Source organism: Arachis stenosperma, chromosome 6 (genome assembly GCF_014773155.1).
Source record: "Arachis stenosperma cultivar V10309 chromosome 6, arast.V10309.gnm1.PFL2, whole genome shotgun sequence".
Taxonomy (NCBI): domain Eukaryota; kingdom Viridiplantae; phylum Streptophyta; class Magnoliopsida; order Fabales; family Fabaceae; genus Arachis; species Arachis stenosperma.
In genome coordinates this window covers 107,955,999-107,969,053 of record NC_080382.1, presented here as the reverse complement: position 1 = coordinate 107,969,053, position 13,055 = coordinate 107,955,999, and positions in this window count along the sequence as shown.

Genomic DNA, 13,055 nt, shown 5'->3' with positions numbered 1-13,055 from the left:
GGCGAAGTCGTCGGGATGTTATTATGAGAGCGTAAGCAAACTTTTCTATTTTCTGGTAGTTCAGCTCAGATCCTTGTAATGCTTTGCTGATAAAGTATATGGGTTGTTGCCCACTGTTGTCTTCTCGGACCAGTGCTGAGGCTATTGCCCGATTTCCCACCGCGGGGTACAATATGAGTGGTTCTCCTTCCCGTGGCCGACTTAATATAGGTGGCCGTCCCATAAGTTTTTTGAAGTCTTGGAAGGCTTGCTCGCATTCTGCTGTCTATTCAAACTCCTTTCCTTTCCTTAGAGTGGCGTAGAAGGGGAGAGATCTTATTGTTGATCCAGCCAGGAATCTGGACAAGGCTGCCAACCTCCCGTTGAGTTGTTGTACCTCTTTGATACAAGTCGGACTTTTCATGTTGAGTACGGCCCTGCACTTGTCTGGGTTTGCCTCGATTCCTCTCTGTGTGATCATAAAACCCAAGAATTTACCAGCTTCTACTGCGAAGGTACATTTTGTGGTATTGAGTCGCATGCCGTATCGTCTTATAGTGTTGAATACTTGTGTCAGGTCGGATAATAACATCTCTTCGTTTTGCATCTTCACTAGCATGTCGTCTACGTAGACCTCCATAATCTTTCCGATGTGATCCGAAAAAACTTTGTTCATTAATCTTTGGTAAGTGGCTCCCGTGTTTTTAAGACCAAAGGGCATAACAACGTAGCAGTAATTTGCCTTTGGGGTTAAGAAAGAGGTTTTTTCTTGGTCGGTGGGTACATTGGGATTTGGTTATATCCCGAGTATGCGTCCATAAAGGAGAGGTATTTGTAGCCGGAGGAGGCATCTACCAGTGCGTCGATACTTGGGAGTGGATAAGGATCCTTTGGGCATGTTTTGTTGAGGTTGGTATAGTCTGTGCACATTCGCCACTTTCCGTTTGACTTTTTTACTAATACAACGTTAGCGAGCCATAGCGGGTATTTGACTTCTCTTATGAAACCTGCCTCCAATAGAGCTCGTACTTGTTCTTCCACAGCTTGAGAGCGTTCTGGTCCTAGCTTTCTACGTCTTTGTTGTACCGGCCGGGATCCTGGATAGACTGCTAGCTTATAACAGTGGCGCGCCATCTTCTGATCTGCTTTTATCGTGGATATTCCTCCTGCAGTTGGAAACTTCATGCATAGATACAGAGTCGAGACTATTGCGCCGAGCTGATTTAACGTTGTCCGGCTTATTAGGGCATTGTAGGCTGAGCTTACGTCGACTATGATGTAATCTATTTTGAGTGTTCTTGACTGACTTCCTTTACCAAAAGTTGTGTGGAGCGAGATGTATCCCATCGGTTGAACTGGGGTATCTCCTAGCCCAAACAGGCTGTCCGGATATGCTCTGAGTTCTTTTTCTTCCAAGCCGAGTTTGTCGAAAGTAGTTTTGAATAAGATATCGGCAGAGCTCCCCTGGTCTATCAACATGCGGTGAAGATTTGCGTTTGCCAGCATAATAGTGATGACCATGGGATCGGTCATGCCCTGATGCGACGCCAGATGCGTCTTCCTTGGTAAAAGTGATCGCCGGGATGTCGGGTGCTTCCTCCTTTTCTGCGATGTGATATACGTCTTTGAGATGTCTTTTGCGAGATGATTTGGAAATTCCTCCCCCGGCAAATCCGCCGTGTATCATGTGGACATGTCTTTCTGGCGTTCGAGATGATCGCGCGGTTGGTCCGACATCTTCTGCTCTTCTTCTTTTTCTTTGTTCATCATCATGGGTGGCCAGATATCGATCTAGCTTTCCTTCTCGTACGAGTTTTTCTATGACATTTTTTAAGTCGAAACACTCATTGGTGGAGTGCCCGCGGATTCGATGGTATTCACAATATTCAGCCCGGTTTCCTCCTCCTTTTTTGCTTTTGAGTGGTCGAGCTGGTGGTATTTTTTCTGTGTTGCAAACCTCTCTGTATACATCCACAAGAGACACCCGAAGAGAGGGTGTAATTGTGGTATTTTTTTATTTTTTCTCCATGTCGATCTTCTTTCTTCCTGGATTCTTTGTCTTTATCCCGGGGGGTGAACCCGGCCTTCGAAGTTTCTCCTAACCGGGAGTTTTTCTCTATGTTGATGTATTTTTCCGCTCGTTCTTGCACCTCGTTCAGAGATGTGGTGTACTTTTTTGATATAAATTGACTAAAGGGCCCTTCTCACAAGCCATTAATGAGGCCCATAATAGCGGCTTCAGTTGGTAAGTTCTGTATATCCATACATGTCTTGTTGAATCTTTCCATGTAGTTACGCAGGGTTTCTCGTTCTCTTTATTGCCTGATTCCTAATAAGCTCGGAACATGTTTAGCTTTGTCCTTTTAGATGGAGAATCTGGCCAGGAATTTCTTAGCCATGTCGTCGAAACTTTAGATGGACCTAGGAGGGAGATTGTCGAACCATCTAATCGCTATTTTTGTTAAAGTAGTTGGAAAGGCTTTGCAACGAACTGCATCTGAGGCGTCGGTGAGATACATTCTGCTTCTGAAGTTACTAAGATGATGGCTGGGATCTGTAGTGCCATCGTATAAGGTCATGTCTGGGAGTTTAAATTCCTTTGGGATTTTCATCTTCATGATCTCTTTGGTGAATGGGTCTTGCTCCTTTCGTGCGTTATCTTCGGGAGTGGATCGGCTGGCTTTGGTCTTGACATCGGCTTCAAGTTTTAGGAGTTTGCTTTCCAATTTCTGGCGTCGCCTTTTTTCTCTTTGTAGATCCTTCTCAGCCTCTCGTTGACGTAGAGCATCTTCCTCAAGTTGTTTTAACCGATCTTGAAATACATCCAGGGCTCCCTCGTTTGGGGAGTTCTTCTTATTGTTGATTTGGGGAGTATCTTTTGGTGTGGTGTCCGCGTTTTTATGCAGCGTTCTTTCTTCTAGATCTGGGGTGTGATCATTGTCATGGGCGTCCGCCATGGTAATGGGATGACTTCCAGGTTCCCTGGCAACGGCGCCAATGTTCCGCGGGTTACCTGAAACTGTAGGTCGATCTCGGACGAGATCTTCTACGCTGGTCGGAACGGTTGTATCCGATTTGTTGAGCTTGATGGTGATATTGATTCCTTCATCCCCGGTGGGTGGGGGGGTACCTGCAAGGGACTCCGCATTTAATATTATTAATTATTACTATTTACAAATATATATATATATATATATATATATATACAGGGACGGATCCAGAAATGATATTATAGGGGGGCCAATAACACATATAATATTAAAAATTATGTAAAAAATTATATAATATAAGATGTATTACAAAAATATATTGACAGAGAATATATTTTAAAGTTAAAAAAAATATGTGTATACTTTTTACTAACAAAATCGTCGATTCTTCATATCATAAAATTCACCGATAATGGAATTTGTGTAAAATTTTTCAGTAATTTTCTTTTCAATATAATTAAAAGAAAATTATCAAGAAATTCATCTTTTATTTTGTTTCTAAGTTATTTTTCACAATATTCATAGTTGAAAAAGATCTCTTAATTGTAGTAGTTGAAACAGAGAGAATTAATACCAAATAAATAAAAAAAGATGGCTATAAGAAGAAAAAGAATTCAGTTTATGATATTTGAAATTTTTTATTTAATTAAAAAATATTAGTAATAATATCTTTTTCAGATTTCTTTAATATTGTTACTTATTTTTTAAATATTAAAAATTATTAATATTTAAATTAGACTGAATTTTTATTTATACTAGACTAAATACTAAATATTTTTTTAAAAAAAATTAAATTATACATAATAATTTATTACTCTTAAAAAAAGTTTGGGGGGCCGAGGCCGCCACTCGCCCCCCTTATGTCCGTCCCTGTGTATATATATATATATATATGTATATATATGTATGTATGTATGTATATATATATCTATATAAACAAGCCACGTTTGGCTTTCTTTATTTTTGTTTCCTTTCTTTATTTTTGTTTCCTTAATGGCTTAGGTAAAAGAAAGGAATCAAGGAAATTATTTTTGGGTGTCGCATTTATGTGTTGCTGAGTCAGCAGTTCAAGTTATAAATATTTTAAATGGGTATTTATGAAAATTGAATATATTAAAACACAAGTAATAATATATATAGAGTTAAATATATATGAGTTACTAATGTAAATGACATTAGTACCTTGAGGATGAAAGATATTTGATGAAGTATTAGCAACTCTAAGCTCATCAAGAAATACCGATAATTACTTATATCGGCAAAAGTAAAATTTGATTATAATAATAATAATATTATCTAGGCTCCATAATAATTTGAGCAAGTAAAATAAATAAATAACATAATAATAAAATTATATTATCATTTATTTTACTTTGGGGTTCGAATTCAACTCGTCAAAATAAAACTAATCACTTTAAAATATTATTTTAAGAAAAACTCGTGCTAGTGCAAAAATTAGAGTTGTTACAGTCTTCTTCCCTGAAAGAAAATTTGGCCTTCAAAATTTCCTTTACTAATAAACAGGTGCTAAGAATGGGTCATTATCTTATCTTCTAGTTCTTAGTTGTTTTCTATTTCCTCATCTTGTCCCAACTTACGTATAACAGTTAAAGAAATAAAAGAGTGGAATACACCAGAATCGTAAAGTGCAGTTAGGAAGCGATTTTTCTTGACACAATACTGACCTTAGGTCAGGGAGTCTGAGTACGAGCATCTTTGGCAATCATTGTAAATACTCTTCCTAGCTATTGCAATCTAACTACTCGTTGTACCGACTTTTCTGGACAATTGCTTGCTATATGCCCTGGATTACTGCAATTGTAACAGACTTTCATTCCAAAATAACAAGGCCTACTAATGTGACCCCTTCCACACTTTCTACACGTCGGACCTTCCTAAATCTGCTGAGGTTGCTTACCGGTGTTTTGTCTTGGCCTATTTCTATTCCTAGCAGTAGAGCGCGTAGGAAAGTTTTTAACTTGTTGGTTTTCTCGCATTAGGTACTCCCGGTGCCTTAAAATCAACCTTCCACTGCACCGCATGCCTATGAAAATTATTAAGGTTTCTTGGTGGTAAGCTCGGATGACTCATCCTTGATGCTGCCATCTTATTTTCACAGTCTTCCATCAGCTGACTCTTATTAACAAGCTCCGTAAAATTTCGTATTTGCAGTGGTACTAACGAATGCATCAACTCATCGCGAAGTCCTCCTTTATACTTCAAACACTTCATTCTTCAAAATAATCTAGATTTTCCTTACAGATCTTAGAGAATCGGCACAGATCCTCAAATTTCTGGGTATACTCTACCACTAACATATTCTTCCGTTTCAACTGCATCAATTCTATCTCTTTAGCATCACGAATGGATCTAGGAAAATACTTTTTGTAAAATTTCTCCTTAAAATTAACCCAGACAATCTCTTCCACCTCCTATCTCAACAAGCGTTACACTCCATGTGACCAGTGTTCAGCTTCTCCCTCTAGCATATAGGTTGCAAATTCCACGTGTTGTCCTTTTGGTACATGTTGCACTCGCAGCGACTTTTTGATACCGCAGAACTAGTTATTAGCTTCAGTAGCCACCAGTGTTCCTCTAAACTTGGGCAGATTTACTTTTAGAAAAGTTGCCAGCGTCATAGAGTTATGTGATTTCCAACGCCTTCATTACCATTACCATCTCCACTACGCTCACCATTACATCCTCCGTGACGATCTCCATTCCTTTCTCCTAAATGGTCAATTGCTTGCGTCGTCGCAATTGCTGTTTTACACACAGCCTCAGCCATAGTGTTTACCACAGCTATAAAAGTATTCGCATTCCTCATCGGATCATCTACAGGGTTTGCACCATGCCTACCATGTCCTCCTCCCCGTGTAGCCATCAAGACCCTGTTCACACCCCACACTCAACATTAAGGTGATCAGTCTTAACATTTTAGGCAAAGTGTGAATAGTTTCTAAAATGGATACGCAACGACAATCATACAATTCATATCACAAGGATATCCTATATACATGAAACACAACTCAGAGTATGCAATGAAGCATAATTCAGTCCATTTCTCCAGGCTTTAATGGGAACGAACTGCTTTGATACCAAATTGTAACGACCCAATTCCCGGTATGTCATGATCATACTGAAAATCGAGTGTCACCAACTTACTTACTTAAAATTTTAACTATTTATTATTAAGCCTATAATCGTATTAGCGCATTATCGAATTTTTGAGAAAATTTTTTCTTTATAAAAAGATTTGCAAGGGCAACTAATTAAACATACACAAGCCATATAAATGAATTAAGTAAAACATACACAAGGCCAACATTACATATAAATATAACATATATCATAGGTCATACATACATATAAAGGTACTGTCATATATATGATAAGTTAGCGTATAACCCTTCATAACTTGCTACTATATACATAATCAACACTCCGAGCCCTGGTCTATATAGGAAGCCCTTAAGCAGGCACTCAAAACTAGCCTAGTCAACTATATACACCCTACTCTCTCAGTGAGTCTAATCAAAAGTGAGACACTAAATACAAAAGTAAGGCTAACACAAAAAAACTACCAAAAGGCACATCCTCAGCTCCCAAGCATCAACTGTCATCGTCAGAGAAAATCATAATCATATCTGAACACTCCTCAGGATCCTCGACCTCATCATAAGAAATCTCAACAATCTCAGAAGGGGCCCTGGCACTCGTACTACTGGACTAGCCAACACTCGTCGATCCACTGATGGCGGTGGTGAGCGGCTCCTTAGATGACGGCTCAAACAAAGATACTGAGATTATCTCTACAGGAATATCCTCCTCAAGTATAGGCTCCGGTATATGCTCCTCCATAGGCTCAGGCTCAGGGTCCACCTAATCCTCAGGTGGGAACTCATAAGGCATATCAGGGTAAAAGTGCGGAGTGTTAATCGGATGACGGAAGAGGTGGTCGCACAGAATGTACAAATGGGTCCTAATCTCTGCAGCTACTACATAAAACCTATGCTGTACATGTTCCTCATATATGTGGGGAGGGTCCATCTAAAGGGAAGTAAGGATAGGGGTAAGAACTGGGGAGTTCTTAGTAGGGTCAGGGGTAGTTAGTCAAGTCAGGATTATCACAGTTCAATTTGAAGGTTGTAGTAGGCTTAGAGAAAGGGGGTTGAATCTATGCCTTCCTTTTTAAGTTACTGTTATGACCTTTTAAATCAAACTTTCAATTCTGATTCTGTTTGTACTCAGCAGCGGAAATTTATGAGACAATTTATTTTTGTCTCATAAATATCAGAAAACAAAACACAGCAGATAAGAGAAAAACTAACACCAGCATATATCCTAGTTCGGTTGCCTTGTACTATGCAACCTACGCTAGTCTCCTCCACAACAATGGAGGAATTTCCACTATAGTCAAAAGTATTACATACACCGATTTCACACTCAAGTTCTAACCTAACTTGGCATTGGCTATGCTAACACCTAACTATTCACTCTTAGTGCTAACCCAAATAAGAAAGGGTTACCTAACAGGTACAAGATACAAGACACTTAACCAACCTACAAAAATCAAAAAATAACTCTAGGCTTTTCTCTCAAGTGTATCACTCAGCCTTTTTCCACTCATGGCTTTTACTTGAGCTTTCTCACAATGCCTTTTCTCACAAGAAATTATAGAAAGATAAACATAGAAAAGTACATCACAATCTGTAAAACATGAAGGAGATTGACTTTATCAACAACCTCTTTGCTATGTACAAAACCAGATTTGCAAACCTTAGATACAGTTCTTCAGTATTGGCCAAATGCTTCTTTGAAAGATAGCATTATCCAAGTAGAGGAACTTCTTTGCAGAACACTACTCTCAAACTCTGGTTTTCTCTCCTTGCCTCTGATTGAGCAGAAAGTCTTCTTTTATCTTCTTGCATGTTGCTGGGTTCTTCTTCCAAGGTCAACACCTTGAGCCTTGAGTTTCACCAACCCACAGATTCACTTTTTCTCATTAAACCTTAGAGTATAAACTATGCTTCTGACTTTCCCATCTTGACCGAAAGCCATAAAGCAGCAACCACAAGAGTCTTCCAATGGTCAACTTAATCTGAGCCCTTGAAAACCAACTTGGTCCCCAAGATATATTTGAGACCGTGGATTTACAGCAGGGAGGAACAGAAATCCTCTTTTCCATATAGCTCAAAACAGAGATACAGAGAGTTGAAGATGAAGAGAAGAAAGTGTGTTGCATGCAAGAGGAAATGGATTACCTTGAACTTTCTGATCTTTTCTTGATATGGTTGATTAGACCTCACCCTTCTTTGCTTAACCTTCTCTTTCCTTCTTCTTTTATGACTAGCTTAGGAAATAAGCTCTCTTTCTTACTTTGAAAAAGTTCAGTGATTTGACGGAGACACAGAAGAAAGGAACGTTGCTTTGGAAGCAATGAAAAAGAGTGAAGACTTCAATCTTGTATGAGAAGCTTGGTGGGATCAACTTGAATTGATGGACACGGGCTTGGATCGGGTTTGATTTTCTTGGCCCGTTGGTTCCTTTCTTTGTTTCTTTTAGGCTCCACTTGATTTACCAGCCCATTAGCCTTGATGTTTTTATTTTCATTCCAATTTGGGCTGTTTGATTGAATTTTGGCCTGCAATAATTTATAAATAATTAGCAAAATATAATTATTAACACTCAACACTAATTATTTATTTTGCCCAAAAATAATGTTTGTCATCACTAATTAATTTAGTTAATTTCTTAACTCAACAATCTCTCCCTTGATGACAAACATGATTTAAGCAATAATCAAAAGGAAATGAATTTGAGTAAGGTTTGAAAACTTTCCTTTGATGTTATTTGTTTTAGTGTTGCTCCCCCTTTCCTTTTCAAGAGTAGCTCCCCCTGGATTTATGCTTTTCTCTTTGTTCCTGTTTTACATTGTGCGTAAAGAGAACACAATAGAGAGTTGTACACATTTATCTTGTCTAAGGGATATCAAGCAAACAACACTACATAATCAGCCCAACATCAAGCTAATATCAGTAGCCAAGAGATTCAGCATGTAAAATCAAGTTTTAATGTAGCAATCAGACGAAAGATCCCAAAAGAAATACTAATAGCTACAGCAATGCCAAAAAAAATTCCTAGGACACATTTACCATCCTATTATCCTATTATTATTACTCCTCCTTTTGTCATCAAGGGCGGATAAAAAGCATGATCAACACAAAACAATGTCTTGAATCCTGCAGAAAAGAGTTAGTTCACAGTGCAAAGAACTAACTAAGTTACCAAAAGTGCAACAGTTTTTAGAGTTATTTACAGTCATCCAAAATGAAACAGTTCAATAGTAGTAAAAGAAAAGGAGTTCATTAGACAAAAAAGAAAGCGGCAGCAGTAGTTTTCATAAGACAAATCCTAGGCATCAGAACCATTTCCCTCCGAATCAGCTTCCTCTTCAATATCAGTAGCAGGGTCTTCATCCTTTTGAAGGTTATCAATGAAGGTCATGAACACAGCTACTATATCCCTTGATTTCCTTAGGAAATTCTCATGCTTGCTGGCTAACTTCCTTTGCTCCTTACTCATGGCAATTATATTATTAAATTGGGAGACAAACTCTTGAACAACATCCTTGACCATATTCAGCAGAGTGAATTTCTTCTCAGTATAGATAGAAGTACCCTCAGTGGAAGGAGTAGGGGATTCCTCGGGGACAAAATCATCATCTTCATCATCTAAGACCACCCGTTTAGATCGAGTAGGTCCTTTGGGCTGTTTCACCGAACCACCCCCTTTTAGGTATGAATGTCTATTTTAATATTCCTCATTGGTCAAGTCAACACCAAAATACCCAAATATGCAGGTTAGAAACATGCCATAAGGAAATGCTTTATCTTTTTCACTCCTAACAGAGTCAAACATATATCTAACCATCAAGTATGCAAATGAAATTTCAGTTTTGGTGAGAAGGGCATATAAAACAAGAGTATCAGTGTAGAAACCCCTTTGATATGAGCCACTTTGTGGAAGAATAATGTGGTTGACCATTCGGTGCAATTGAGCACGCTCATATCCTAGGGCTTTGTGAGTGGGTGTAATGCCATCAATTAAAGAGACATGTTCACAAATGTGAGCCAATGCATCATGGTAAGAAATTCCAACACCTTCATCCCACTTAACCGAAGTGTAAGCACAAGGCCCAACATCGGTATACTTCAAAGCATCAATGATAGTTTCATTGTTTAAAACTATGTCTCAGCCCTTTACATATGAGTGAACAGTGCCTTCATGATAAGTCATGTTGGCATAAAATTCTTTGACCAATAAGGGATAAATAGGCTTTTTGATGTCAAAAAGATGATTCCAGTCTAGAAAAATCAAGTTATCAACAAAAGGAAAACCTTTTCTTTTCAAAGATGGCAAATCAGCTAGAAAAGATGCACACAGTGTATGATACCGAATAACCCCTTCATAAAAGTCATTGTTCATGGCAGATTTGAATCTATAAGTATTATAGTTCGAATGAGAGGTCAAAAAATGAGCTTTGTGATCAAACGGCCCAATGTCAGGTTCACTAGCTGTTTTAAGAGGAACTCGAGTTTTACCTCGCTGAGAACGCATAGGAACAGACCGTGACCTAGGTTGTGGTGGCTCGGGAACAGGTTCTTCAGCAGCAGGGTGTTTGCCCTTGGATGAGGCAGGTTTTGAGGAGCTTGGTTTGGAAGGCGTTGCCTTTGGTGATGGCGTTGGTTTGGCAGAGGCAGGATACCTTGGTGTGGTCTTGGTTCGCACCATGGGATCAGTGCGAGGAGGAGAGGTAGGAGGAGAAGAAGAAGGTGTGAAGGTTTGATCTTGGGAGCGAGTTGATGGTTTGGTGGAACGCTTGAGGATTTTCTCACGAGGAGGCCTTTTAGCCAGGGTTTTCGTCCTTATTTGGTAAGCTTCAGGCTTTCGAGGGAAGAGAAGCAGTAAAGTGAGTGGGAAGAAATCGAAGGGTTTGAGGAGAAGTTATGGAGGGAAGAGAGGGAGTGTTGGTAACTGTTCATACCCTGGGTCGAGCTGTCCGAGCCGGGATGTTCAGTAGCAAAGCGACCGACCTCTTTAGGTCAAGCGGACCGACTTCTTCGTAAAGAACTTAGCCAAATCGACAGGAAAGCCCAAAGAAGGGCCCAACTCAAGGAATACAACCCCGATCCAAAGGCAGCCCAAGCCTATAGAGATAAGGGCGGTTCCATGGAAGATAAGCTGACCTCGACAAAAGATAAGATAAGATAAGATAACTAACTTATCTTATCCAAAGAAGGTCACATCTCACCATTATAAATACACTGGAGCACCCAGGTATAACTCATACTCTGTTCTATTCAATACCTGCTTAATACCCTTGCTAACTTAAGCATCGGAGTCCCTTGCAGGTACCCCCCACCCTCCGGAGATGAAGGATCAGCACTACCACCAAGTCCAACAAGTCGGACACAACTGCTCCAACCAGCACAAAAGATCTCGTCCGAGATCGACCTCTAGTTTCAGGTAACCCTCGGAACATTGGCGCCGTTGCCGGGGACCCTGGAAGTCATCCTATCACCATGGCGGACGACCATGACAACGACCACGACTCAGATCTAGAGGATAGAATGCCGCATAAAAACGTGGATACTACACCAAAGGATACTCCTCAACTTAACAACGAAAAGGATTCTCCAAACGCAGGAGCTATAGAGGCGCTTCAAGATCGATTAAAGCAACTCGAGAAAGAAGCCCAACATCAACGCGAAAAAGAAGAAGATCTACATCGTGAGATAAGGTGACGCCGGGAATTAGAAGATAAGCTTCTAAAACTCGAAGCCGATCTCAAAACCAAAGCTACTCGATCAACTCCAGAGGATAGCTCTCGCAAGGATCAAGATCCATTCACCAGGGAAATCATGAAGACCAAAATCCCAAAGGACTTCAAACTTCTGAATATGACTCTGTACGACGGCACTTCAGACCCCAATCATCACCTCAGTAATTTCAGAAGTAGAATGTACCTCACTGACGCCTCGGATGCAGTTCGCTGCAAAGCCTTTCCAACAACTCTTACCAAGACAGCCATTAGATGGTTCGACAGCCTACCTCCAAAGTCCATCTCGAGCTTCGACGACCTGGCCAAAAAATTCTTGGCCTGATTTTCCATACAAAAAGATAAGGCTAAACACGCCCCCAGCCTACTAGGGATCAAGCAAGGAGATCGGGAAAGTCTTCGTAACTACATGGAAAGATTCAACAAAATATGCATGGACATACAAAGTCTACCAATAGAAGCTGCCATTATGGGCCTCATAAATGGCCTACGAGAAGAACCTTTTAGCCAATCTATATCTAAGAAATATCCTGCATCCCTGGACGAAGTACAAGAACGGGCGCAGAAGTACATCAACGTGGAAGAGAATTCACGACTTGGGGAAGCCTCGAGGTTCGGTTCTGCCTACCGAGACAAAGATAAAGAATCCAAGAAAAAGGAAGATCGCTCCGGGGAGAAAATTAAAAAATATCATAACTACACCCCTCTTAGGGTATCCTTGGTAGATGTTTACAAAGAAGTCTGCCATACGGAAAAAATACCCCCAGCTCGGCCACTCAAAGGCAAAAAAGGAGGAGGAAATCGGAACGAATACTGTGAGTATCATTGAGTCCGAGGACATTCCACCAACGAATGCTTCGACTTAAAAAATGTCATAGAAAAATTAGTAAGAGAAGGAAAACTAGATCAGTTTTTGGCTAACCAGGATGAAGAGCCAAGAAAAAGAAGAAGGGATGAAGATGTCGGACGGTCTGAGCGATCACCTCGCACACCGGAAAGACACGTCCACATGATACACGGCGGATTTGCGGGAGGAGGAATCTCCAAATCATCCCGCAAGCGACACCTCAAAGAAGTATACCATGTCGAAGAAAAGAAGGAGGCGCCAGACATCTCAGCAATTACGTTTACCAAAGAAGACGCATCCGGAATCATCTTAGGACACGACGATCCCATGGTCATCACTATCATACTGGCAAACGCCAACCTCCACCGTACATTAATTGACCAAGGAAGCTCCGCCG